The sequence below is a fragment of the Polypterus senegalus genome, chromosome 8 (assembly GCF_016835505.1).
Source record: "Polypterus senegalus isolate Bchr_013 chromosome 8, ASM1683550v1, whole genome shotgun sequence".
Classification (NCBI taxonomy): domain Eukaryota; kingdom Metazoa; phylum Chordata; class Cladistia; order Polypteriformes; family Polypteridae; genus Polypterus; species Polypterus senegalus.
In genome coordinates this window covers 16421842-16435527 of record NC_053161.1, presented here as the reverse complement: position 1 = coordinate 16435527, position 13686 = coordinate 16421842, and the positions used below count along the sequence as shown (strand labels likewise).

The 13686-nt window shown below is 37.0% G+C and overlaps 1 protein-coding gene across 2 annotated transcripts in view; it reads right to left on the bottom strand.

Annotated features, from left to right (window-relative positions):
- The window catches only part of tbxas1 (thromboxane A synthase 1 (platelet)), a 306119-nt gene that overhangs the window by 252024 nt on the left and 40409 nt on the right, over positions 1-13686 (bottom strand). The window lies entirely within an intron of this gene.

Below are 13686 nucleotides of genomic sequence, written 5' to 3'. Positions count from 1 at the left end.
GAGTTCTAAAACTGAGATCTGTCTGGCCACATTGGCTCAGTGAATACAACTTTTTATTACAGCCACTTTCTTAATTAGTCAATTACTGCTGCTAATAAAATACACTTCTTTTGTCTTATTTTTAAGATTTGGAACCATTACATTTTTCGTTAACCAGTAGCTAGACACTAATGAGATGGAAATGGATTATACAAGGTTGTAATTCATTCACCTCTAAAGCCTTCACTTTCCTTTTGCAATGTCCTCATTCTAGACAGCCAGGTAATTCTGTTTTCTTAAAACAAACATAATTATCTCATCTTTTCCTCTCATTCAGGTGTTCTTGATGGCACCACTATAAACTGTAAAGTTCCCTTGGTATTTCCAAGCAATTTACAGTCATTACATTCTGTCTTTATGTTGCCATCTGCTTTAAAATTTACAATACATACCTTTTTCATTCTTCAGTCAGCAGCCTATATAAAATCTTACAACTCTGTTACTGATTTCTAGCATTTTACTTTGCACCTGTGTAAATTATTTGTGTAAATCAGCATTCAACCAACACATTTTCTTGTGTCTCCAGAGGATGTTCTGTCCAACAAGACATTTCAGTTGTTACTCCTAACAAACATTTTCACCCCTTTTACATTCAATCTTACTTACTACACCTGTGTCCAGTTCTTAGTCTACTTTTCATTTAGAGTATTCCTTGTTCCAATGTGTCTATTCCCTCTCATATGCAAACTCTCAATGCCTCTCCTTTATCTCAACAACTAGCAAAAAAGATTTCTGTCATAAGTTATGTTTGCTTCCACTATGGATCATGGAAAATGTCTACAGTTGGTGGTTGCCAAGGACGTTGGTGTCTCACAGAGATTGCTGCAGGTCAGTAAACATAGCAATAAGTTTGGCATTTATCAAATTAGTTATTGTTCTTCTTCATAATATATATTTATTTGCCACATTAAATTGCATTTTAAAGTGAAGCATATTTTATTAATTAAACAAAAATAACTAGCCTGCTCTTGCATTTTATAATGGAGTTAATATGTGCCAGGTTTTAATGTGAAAAAAGCCTTAAAACTACTGAATATTTTCACTCAGAAGTAGCAAAGGTTTTGATTTAAGATAATGTGCCTTTTGCTTTTCTGAGACAAGCTTATGACAGCTTATGACAAGGTAAACTGGATATATTAAATTTTATATATTAAATGGTATAGATTCTTGGTACTACTTCTCAAGATAAGGATACATTTCTTCCTCTTGTCTGCTCTCTTGTCTACTTGCAGCAGTTGTCATGGGTGGAGTTATGACCAAAAATCATCACAGTCTAACACCAAGTCAATTAAGTTTCAGAGATATCGATCTGTCCAGTTAGAAAGCATACTAAACGATTGTGAATCAGCTTCACTAGCTTTGGTGCAAATGAAAGTGAAAACAGGTGCACTGGAAATACAACTGCAAGACAACCTCCAAAAAGAGAATGATTTTGCTGGTGGTGGCCACAGACAAATGCTCTTTCCTAAACTTCCTAACTGATTTTTCTCTAGTTTTTCCATTTTGCTAGTGTCCTTGTCACTACTGGTAGCATGAGGCAGTACCTGCAGCCGATTCACTTTGCACGGGTAGTCCAGCTCCTCCAAGATGGCACACCCATATATGCTGTCAGAAGAAGGTTTGCTGTGACTCCTAGCACAGTCTCAAAAGCATGGAGAAGATACCAGGAGACTGGCCATTACACAAGGAGAGCTGGACAGGGCCATAGAAGGGCATCAACCCAGCAGCAGGACCAGTATCTGCTCCTTTGTGTGAAAAAGAACAGGACGAGCACTGCCAGAGCCCTACAAAATGACTTCCAGCTGGCTATTGGTGTGGATGTTTCTAACCAAACTGTGAGAAACAGACTCCCTGAGGGTGGCATGAGGGTCTGATGTCCTCTAGTGGGACCAATGCTCACAGTCCATCATCGTTCATACTGAGCACATGTGACAGACATGGAGGAGTCTAGAGACACAGTGGTAAATGTTGTGCAGCCTGCAACATCACCCACCAGGACTGGTTTAGCACTGGGTCAGTGATGATCTGGGAAGGCATATCCTTAGAGGGTCGCACACACCACCACATGCTAGGCAACAGTATCCTGACTGCTGTTAGGTACCAGGATGAAAACCTCAGAGCCACAGTCAGACCTTATACTGGTGAAGTAGGTCCTGGTTTCCCCCTGGTGCAGGAGAATGCGTGAAGGCAGTTGCTGAATGACGAAGGCATTGATGCCATTGACTGGCCCACAAATTGAAAAGACCTGAATCCAATTGAGAACCTCTGGAATATTATGTATTGGTGCATCAAATGCCTCCAAGTAGCAGCACAGACTGTCCAGGAGCTCACTGATGCCCCAATCCAGGTCTGGGAGGAGATGCCCCAGGATACCATCTGCCATCTCATCAGGGACATGCCCAGACTTTGCCGGGAGTGCATGCAGGCACATGGGGAACAAACACACTAAGTCAAATTATGAGTTGCCATGATGAAATTCATGCAAGTTGAATCAGCCTGTTTTATTAATTTCTGACTTGGATTTTCAGTGTGATGTTGAATCCAAGCCTGCAATGGGTTGGTGATTTTGGTTTCCAATGTTGTTACATCTTTTTGTTCTCAACAAATTAGACAGGTTGCTAAGCAAATATTTTCCACTAGAGCAGTGTACACAGGGGGTATATGCAAACTCCACCCAGACTCTGGTACTATGAGGAAGGAATAACAGCTCTGTGCTACCACTCTGCCTATGCTAAAACATCTGTACCAAACTTACAAACTTCAACCTATTTAAAACCAAATGCATGCCTTTAACGTCTGTTCAGTTCTTGTCAGTTGATTGCATGCTTCACACATAATATCAGTCATTCTCTTGCCAGAACACCAAATTACATGCGTCCATTATGATAATGGCAGCAAGAGGCAATATCTTTGAGAAATAATGAAATAAGCTTCCATATAGTGAAAGACAACAAACAAAAGTGTTACATTTTAAGTTTGTCTTCACAACATAGACTACATTTCACATCTGGGCATCAGCATTCAGCAATGTCAATAACAGCATTTGGCAATGACTTTGCAAGACAAAAATGGATTTGAATAAAAGTCTACCAACAAGAAAAAGTAAAAGTTACAAAATACTTAATATCCTTAATTGTTCTCTTTCTACCATCTTCTGAAAAAAGTGAGCTAGTATGTATTACAGAAAAATGTGTGCTTCATTCTCTTTCATCGTGGTTTAGCTATAGCACCTAGTTTATCTTCCTACGAACCTAACATTCCATTTTCTTCAGTACGTTTCTTTCCACATGTGCAAACAAAATGCAGCTAAATGTTGATTCGTATTGAGGACTTACAATGTGCAGGTGTACAATGGCACTGGCTTTTTGAAAAAATGTAAGGAAAAATATGGCATTAATTCATTTCAGATTTATTATCTCATGTTCATGCCACAATGACAATCCTATTTGTCTACAAGACCAGCTAATACTACATCACCACTTTCCTTTTCCCCACACTCAAATATCCCTCCATAGGTTATGCAACATATAATTTTGTAATGACATTGACTGTTGAGACTGGAGATGAGCCACCAACAAAATGAGCTGGCATTCCATCATGTAAATATACAACTTCTGAGCCAGCTGCAGGGGTGCCAAGAAAAACAGCAAGCTTTCCAAAGAATTACAACTAGTGCGGTAGCAGTAACCTGTCCTTCATGTTATGGCAATCTACCTTAAAGAGAAATGCAAGCATGTGAGAAACCATAGCTACTCAGCACTGGCAAGCACCGCAGTGGCGTGATACTACAATATAGACTGGGGGTACAGTGCTTTTTGGAAATGCAATGTGGCTAAAAACAGCCCATGGTGAGACAAAAAGACATTCAGTTAGACAAAAGTTGCCTCCAAAGAGGCAATAAATTGTTCTACAAAGTAATTGAGGGGAAAAAACACTTGCAGTCTTCCCATTCAAACCTTGTACATGGTATGCTGATCAGGCTGCCTTCCATCTGGAGCAGGAGTATGCCCGCTGAACGGCACTGCTACAAGGATGCAGATGAGACAAAAATACAGGGAGGGGAAAATGCGGCTCACTGGTCACAGGCAGGCATTGTGACACAATGTTATGGAGTACAGAATCATCATTTTGGGAGTACAAGCACTATATTTATAAGCAAGCTGGTTTGGTCTTTCTATGTTAATTAATGTTGACTTGTTTTATTTTCTTACTGTGTCTCTTATTTTTCTATTCTTCATTAAAGAATATTTGCACTTTGAGCTACATTCTTTTGTATGAAAATGTGCTATATAAATAAATGTTGTTGTTGTTGTCTTGTTTGTTTCAGGAGATGGACGTCTGAAGCAGAACTCCATTAGCAGTGGTGTTATTTTATTGTTTTGTACTGTCATCCCAAGGCATCCTGTATTTACTGAACCTGGGGGCCAGTTAATTAAAGTAAACAAGTATATACAAACATGCAAAGCAGACAAAGGGCTCAGAAAGAAATTAATATGACAGGTAAAACTTCATCTAAGTCTAAGCAGGCCTCAAGTTCAAGTTCAAGGCACGGCCTGCCAAGCCTGACCTGGAACAGAGAGGCAAAAGAATCGATCTCCTTGTACCTGACACTACAGCATCTCCTTCAGCCAAGAGAGAAAGTGAGAGTGAAAGTACAAGTATGTCGGGCCAGGAGAACTCGGCGATTCCAGAAGGTTCATTGAAACTGAAAATGGCCTTACTATCCGCGCTGTCAACTACCCCTATGAGTCACAGACAACGACTCCAACTGCACTTGTTACTCCACCCGGGGAACACCCGAGATTAACAATCCAAGCTGAAGATGGATACAGAAGGAATAATATCAGAATTTTATTGTCTCCCTGAAAAGTGTAAAGTCCAAGCCTAGTGAAATTCATAGCTGAAGTATTCTCTAAAATAATTGGAAAGGACTTCAAATTAGGCATTGAGATATCAGCAGCTTACTGCATATATGGATTGAACGCCTCAAAACCTAGAAGCATCACTGTGCTTTTTCAAAATTACGATCTAAATTAAATATTATGTCACTTCTCAGACTAAAACAAGAGATTATATTTTAAAATAACCGCATTTGTATTTTCCCTGATTTCTCAGCAGCTAAACGTGCCCCATTTTACGGCATTTAACAGTGTTTGCAGAAAGCCGAAATCAGATACACTCTCTTGTATCCTGTTAAATTGAAAATGGACGTTCAAGACAAGTTCTACATTTTTGCACTGGAAGCAGAAAAAGAGCTAAGAAAATTAGACCTGACACTTTTTGAAATATGATCGTGAGTCATATCGTGTCCTGGAAAGGCAAAGAAGATCTTACCTGCTATTTGGTCCATTTGCAAATAGACTTTTGCTGTAATTATACATTCTATTCTCTTCTCTCTGTTAAAATTATATTTAGGTTTAAAGTTTTACAACTGTATTGTCAATAGATATCTCTACTTTAATCCTTCTGCTACACTGCTGGGGGGGCTTGTTTTGTTTTATCTCTAGGTATGTCAGAGGGCTGGGAATTTATGAACTTTGGTCTAGCATCACCTGGAGAGATAAAATGGGGGGTGTGGAGAAAGAGATCAAGCTATTTCTAATCTATCCTTTTAACACTTACAATTGTAAGTGCCAATGTAGCAATAGGTTTCATAGCAATAACTCCTGGAAAAATTGTAAATTATGGTCAAAGCTATCTTATGTAATAATGTACTACCTTAATCTAAGACTACAAAATGGCAACAAAAGTTCAGAAGTAATGTGTCTATGACCAAACAGTGAACTTTGTGAGCTGGAATGTCAAAGGTCTCGATAAAGTATTCTCTCTCTAAACGCCAAGATAGTATTCTTATAGGAGACCCAATGAGCAAGGATCAGTTTCGGTTGCACAGAGATTGGACTGGCCAAATATTCCACTCCAGCTATACAAAGAATACTTGAGGTGTGTGAATTCTTATACAAAGAACAATTTCATTTGTCGTATCAGATGTAGTATCTGATTCTGAACGGCGTTATGTGATCGTCATGGGTAATTTATTTAACTGTAAAGTGATTTTGACAAATATCTACGAACCCAATGTGGATGACAGATACTTCATCCAAAATGTATTTGCATCCATTCTTATTGTGAACACTTGTAAAATTATAATGGCCGAAGACTTTAATTGTGTTTTAAATCCAGCACTGGATAGGTCTCTGTCACAGAGGTGATAAAATCTAACTCTGCAAAAACAATTACAGTTCGTAATTGGTCACAACTTATCTGACCCCTGGAGATTTCAAAATCCAAACTCACAAGTACATCACTGTTACTCAATAATTGATTATTTCTTTACAGATAACAATTTTTTGCCCACAATCAAATTTCTGACCACGCCCCCTTGATCATGGAACTCAAATCACTATGCCCCACATACTTATCTCGCAGCCAGTATCTTAACCTACTTTTATTAGCTGACAAGAACTGTACAGAGTTTATATCCAAGCAAACTGATTTTTTTTTTTAGAGACAAATACATTCTCAGAGGTCTCGGCAGGAATATTCCGGGAAACTCTAAAGGTATTTTTAAGAGGACAGATTATTTCATATCACTCCCACAAAAATAAATCGGAAACCAAGAAGGCATCAGAGTTAATGAGTAGAATTATCAGAATAGATCAAGAACACGCTAGGTTTTCAAATGAGGCACTTTATAGGAAAAGACAAGCTTGGCATTCAGAACTCAACCTCTTGACAGCACAAGAAATGGAACAACTCACTTTTAAATTGCGACATCATTACTAAGAACATGGAGAGAAGGCTAATAAGATCTTAGCTCAACAAATCCACAAGCAGGAAGTTCACAATGCAATACCAGTAATTACCAACACAGACTGAGACAAAATCATTGACCATAAAAATATAATGTACACATTAAGAGACTACTATAAGTACTTATATTCCACTCAATTTAAAGATAAGAGAAGCTAATGCGTTTTTCGATGGATTGCAAATACAAAACCTAGATACTCTTGGTGCAGAGGAATTAGAAACATCTCTGACACTCTCAGAACTACTAGATTCTATAAACTCACTTCAGAGTCAGAAAGCAGCAGGCTCTATTGGCCACCCTGCCGAATTTTATAAAAACTTTTCAATTAGATTAGCTCCCCTTTTAGTAGCAACATTTACAGAATGGGACTACCTTTTCACCAGATTGCACAAATTTGGGTTTGGCTTGAACATATGTGCATAGATCAAAAAACAGTATACCAGTCAAAAAGCTTCAATTTGTAATAACAACATTGTGTCAGACTACTTCAAACTAGAATGTGGTACTAGACAAGGATGCCCCCTGTCACCACTACTATTTGCAATCGCCATTGAGCCATTAGCAGTTCATTTTCAAAATGCTTCTGAGATAAAGGGAATTATCAGAGAAGGACTTAAACAGAAAATATCATTATATGCAGATGATCTGCAGAAACACAGGAGGTTGTAGAGACTTTATTCAAACACTGCAAACGAACATATGTCTCTTTCAAAACTTTAAATGTGCTCATTGACAAGACAGAGATGACAGTTCCGTCTCACAATTAAAATAATGCAAACATATCTTCTTCTTTAAAGGAGTACGCGTCAGGAGCAGGGCCCCCAACAGGAGCAGATAATGTCTGGGAGGGAGAGAAAGAGAACAAATCAATCAAAAACCAACAAGTGCTGTTCAGGCTTTTAAGTATGCGAAGTACCGTGCAGGAAGCATATCGTGCGACAGAGTAGCTGCAAGTAAGGGAGCAATGTGAAGGTAATCTATCAGCGTTTTTTAGGAGGGGTTTTTCCAGGAGCGTTCGTATCCTCTAAGGGCACGATCAGCCCCCTTGCTCACAATATATATATATGATCCACAAAATACCGCGCCTGCAATCGTAACAGTACTAGCAGAATTCTAAAAGATTTCTGGACTCAAAATTAATTTGAATAAAAGTGTGTTCTTTCCAGTGCATTCTCTAGCACACAATATTAGATTGGACACCTTCCCTTTTATCATCGCAGATCAGTTTAATACCTAGAGGTAAACATCACAAGTAAACATAAAGTTCTTTTTAAACAAAACTTTGCTGTCTGCATGGAAAAACTTAAGCAAGACTTGCATAGATGGTCTACCCTCCATCTCACTTTAACAGGGAGAATTAACACTGTCAAGATGAATATTCTTCCTAGGCTTCTTTTTATATTTCAAAGTATCCCCATATACATTAACAAATAATTTTTTAAGAAATTAGATTCAATCATAAGCTCCTTTATTTGGAATTCAAAACATCCACGCATCCAAAGGGCGACCCTACAAAGACCTAAGGCAGAAGGTGGCGTGGCTCTACTTAATTTTCAGTTTTATTACTGGGCGGCAAATATACAAGCTATAAAAACCTGGACATTGACACAAATAGAAGAACACACACGTTTGGTCTGCAATAGAAATAAAATCCTGCAGTACTTCTTTATATTCCTTGCTTGGTGCCCCAGTAAGTGCAAGTTATCGTCAATATACTAACAACCCAATTGTGTTTTAATCACTCAGAATATGGAACCAATATAGGAAGTACTTCAAGATAGAGAAGCTTTTATCTGTGGCACCTCTGCACGAGAAAAATCTTTCTCCACCCTCTCAAATGTTCACAGTTTTTAATATCTGGAAAACATCCAGGATTAAATCACTTAGAGTTCTATACACAGACAATGTCTTCGCATCCTACGAACAATTACACTTCAAATTTAACTTTCTAGCAACACATTTCTTTCACTACCTTCAAATTAGAAACTTTGTTAAACAAAACCTACCCAATTTCCTTCACCACCCACCTACTGTGCCTCTATACCGTAAGAAATTTTGATCAATCTTGAGGACTCAGACAGACATTTTTGTAAAATATAAAAACATTTTAAAGTCCCTCCCTTTCAAAGATCCCAGAATATAGTGGGAAAAGGATCTCTCACTCAACATCTCAGAAAAGGCATGGAAGGTAGCAAAGTGCAGAATTCACTCAAGCTCCATATGTGCAAAGTAAACAATTGTTCAACTTAAAATTATATATCGTTTAAAATTGTCCAAAATGTTTCCTGGGCAAGATCCAACTTGCAAATGTTGCAATCAAGTTCCAGGCTCACTGGGACAAATTTTTTGGGTGTGCACCAAATTAATATCATTTCAGACAAAAATGTTTAAATGCCTCTGAGACAGCCTTAGTGTCACAATCCCTCCTAATCCACTAACAGCTGTGTTTGGTGTACTTCCAGATGGGCTTAAAGTTGAGAAGGACAAACAAATTGTAATTGCCTTTACTACAGTGTTGGCACATAGACTTTTCTTGCTCAACTGGAAGAATCCTAACATTTTGTGGATCAGATATATACAGTACCATATCATCTGCAAATACACAAATTTTCTGTTGAAGTCCTTCTCTGATAATCCACTTTATCTCATAAATATTTTGACAGTTAGCAGGCAGTGGCACAATTGCAATTGCAAACTGCAGTGGTGACAAGGGACATCCTTATCTAGTACCCCGTTCTAGTTTGAAGTAGTCTGAATTACTGTTGTTAATACAAACTGAAACTTGTAGACAGGTGTACAGTAGTTTGATCCATGCACAGATTTTCTGGCCAAACCCAAATTTCTTCAATATGGTAAAAAGGTAGTTCCATTCAACCATATCAAATGCTTTTCTGCATCCAACGATAATATCATCTCTGGAGTGTTTGACTTTGTGGGTAAATATATTACATTAAACATGCGTTGAAGATTGGAAGCCAATTGTCTGCCTTTAATAAATCCAGTTTGATCTTGTGATATTACCGAAGGAAGCACTTTCTCAATCCTTCTAGTTAGGACTTTGGAAAGTATCTTTACATCGTTATTCAAAAGTGAGATTGGTCTGTATGTAATAATTTCTTATTTTGCTTAGGAAAGACGTTAATTAGAGCTTAACGAAACGGTTGAGGTAGAATTTTATTGTCTCTAGCTTCTGTAAATGTGGCTAATAAAAAGGGAGATACCTTTATTGAGAATGTTTTATAAAATACGGCTGGGTAGCCATCAGGGCCTGCTGATTCCCACTCTGAAGTGACTTTATAACATCTAACAATTCTGATAGTGCCAGAGGTTTATCAAATTCTTCTGCACTGAGAGTATCTAGTTGTGGTATCTGTAACGCATCCAGAAATGTATTAGGTTGTGTCTTGTCTTCTTTAAGCTCAGTAAAATATAAGGAATTATAGTAGTCTCTAAATGTGCGCATTATTTTTTATGATCAATGATTTTGTCTCCGTTTGTGTTGGTAATTGCTGGGATTGCATTGCAGGCTTCCTGCTTGTGGATTTGTTGAGCTAAAATCTTATTGGCTTTCTCTCCATGTTCATAGTAATGGTGTCTTGATTTAAAAATGAGTTCTGTTTCTTTAGTTGTCAAGAGGTTGAGTTTTGAATGCAGAGCCTGTCTTTTCCTATGAAGTGCTTCATTTGGACACCTGGCATGTTCTTGACCTATTCTGGAAATTTCACTGATTAGCTCTGATACCTTCTTGGTTTCCAATTTATTTTGGTGGATAAGATATTATATAATCTGTTCTCTTAAAAAAACCTTCAGAATTTCCCAGAGTATTCTTGCAGAAACCTCCAACGACATATCTGTCTCTAAAAAAATCGATTTGCTTTGGATATAAATTCTAAGATCTCGTCTGCTAATAAAAGTGGGTTTGGATGCCATCTGCGAGATAAGTATGTGGGGCATAATGATTTTAGCTCCATGACCAGAGGCGCATGGTCGGAGATAACGATAGCATCGTACTTATAAAATTTAATCGTAGGCAAGAAATTACTACCTATAAAAAAATAATCAATTCTTTTGTAGCAGTGATGCACTGGTGAGTAGAAGGAATATGTTCTTGAGTTTGGGTTTAAAAATCTCCAGGGGTCTGATAAGTTGTGAGCTGTTACAAACTGTGTAATTGTTTTTGTGGTGTTAGATGTCCTCGTACCAGTTAAAGTCCCCAGCCATTATAATTTTATGTGTGTTCACATTGGGAATGGATGCAAATACATTTTGGATGAAGTCCCTATCATCTACATGTAGTGCGTAGATATTAATCAAAATCACTTTACAGTTAAATAATGAGTTTAATTAACGATAAGAAATGGTTCTAATTAAGGAAATGGTTTGAGTAAAATATCTTGGACTTTGAGGCACCAACTTAGCTGGTCATCTGTTGGCTCACTTCATATGTCTTTTCTGTTTGTGTGCCATTTAAGGAAAAATATCAGAAAGTCAGTGGACTGTATCTTAGAAAACAAATCAATTAAAATTAAGGGAAAAGGAGTTAATTAGCAGAAAAAACTAGTCACTAATTAAGAAAAGGGTTAGATGGAAAGCCTGCAGCCACAGTACAGTTCCAGGACAAAGGCTAAAGACCCCTGCAATAGAGAATAGATAGTGCACAGCAAATGTTAATGCTAAAGTCAACGTTAATTATTTAAATTTCAACCTCTGTTGGAAGGGTAGCACAGCTAGTGACACAATAAACAGTATTTTCTAGATAGTTAAAAAAAAAAAAAACACACATTTTAAATAATAATTTCAAGCTTGTACACTCTGTTTCTCATTTAACAAGACATATGGAAAACCAAAAAATAATGAACAGAATATCTCATTGGTGTCAAACGGAAATTAATTAAAAGCTAGAATCAGATTAGTGACAGCTGTATCAAGAAAAAACATGAGCTAAAACTCATTTAGATTGGATTTCACCTCAAAGATTTTTCAGCTGCTAATACTTTTATTTTTTTTTATCAAGTATGTTTTATTCAGCAAATGATTGATTATTTAACTAAAACAACATTACTGTGTAAGTGTTGTTCTGCATTTCTACTGTGGTTGGTGACTTTCCTTTCAACCAATTTGCTAATCATTCAAATTTAATTGCATATTTTTATTTTCCTTTCAACAGAGTTTGATTGAGTTTCTGAAAACAAGATGGGTATCGATAAAAGATGTTAAATCGACTGTTGAAGGCTACACAATTCTTCTAATGAGCAATGGATCAAGCACATTAAGAAATTGGACACATGAACTAATGGTTATAGATTAAAAATAAATAAGGAATAGGCCTAATTTTGACAAATATGTGTAAATAACTCACACAGCATAATTTAAAAGCTGCTAAAACTAAAATTTATATTTATGAAAAAACAAAGACTAGGGTGGCACTGCTGCCTCGCAGTAAGGATTTCCTCCCACAGTTCAAAGACATGCAGGTTAGGTGCATTGGCGATCCTAAATTGTCCCTAGTGTGTGCGCCCTGCGGTGGGCTGGTGCCCTGCCCGGGATTTGTCCCTCCCTTGCACCCTGTGTTGGCTGGGATTGGCTCAGGCAGACCCCCGTGACCCTGTGTTAGGATATAGTGGGTTGGACAATGACTGACTGACTAAGGCTAAATCAAAGTACATGGTAAAACTACACCAGTCCAAGAATAGTCAAGTTTCATTCTGATCTATTAGATATTATTAGATTATTATAAAGTCCCTGGTTTTCAAGTACTAGTTGGAATTTAGTGTACATTTTTTGATAAAAAATACTGATACGTCCCAAAGTAATGTTATGATGTTGATTATTCTGTTATTAAGATTGTGATGTATAAAAAGTTAAATTGCTTCAGTTTAAAAACTCCGCATTTTAGATTTCTTGCACAATTATAAATTAGGCACTTATTAACTATATGGCTGCTACAACAATAAACAATATAGAAAGTGGAAAATAACCATGAAATCACTTTTGTTTGGGCTTATTTTACAGATATCTATGTTTAATGTCATTTAGGTTAAACATATACATTCATTCACTACCCACAGGTATATATATTTTTTAATTTATATACAACTTTCTAAAAAATAAGTATTTTACTTGATGTTAAATGCTAAAGCTCACAAAATGTAAGAACTGAAATTTCAGCAGAACAGCAAAATAAGAAGTATAGAGATAATGCCATTTTTTCATAAACTGTGCTTCTAATAGAAAGTTCCTAAAAGAAGCATTAAAGAAGAAGAATATGGGGGGTGGGAATGCAAAATATATATTAAAGGAAGAAGGGTATAATTATACAAAGGTATAAAAACATAAACACTAGTTTGACAAACATCACTTCGGGAAATATATCACCTGGAGTCAGCTGGATAGCCTGTGAAATTCAGAGTTGAGTGCCTACTCTTGCCTTTACTAAAGTGATCCAGTGACTCATTTTTATATTGTGATGCTTTCTGTGCCTTTTGTACTAGAATAAATCTAGGAGCACTTTTTTGCTATAGGGCTCAAATCTCTGTATCACCTGATTAAAAGGGTTGAAACAGTGTGGTCTTTACCTAAAGTCACATCTTACTAGTTGAAGAATGTAATTTAATTAGGTGAGGTTGTCCTTTTAAAATTAGCTAAGGTAAATCTAATTTATAGTTGAAATATTTACTGTACACACATAATGGAAGCCGGTAATACATTTTGTATGTCTAAGTTAAAATCATTGGAAAACAGCAGTTTCATTGAGTGTCAAAACTGTATTTTTTAACACACATTGTGTTGTGTGAATGGTCAGCTGTGGATGAAAAGGAATAATGAACTAGAGC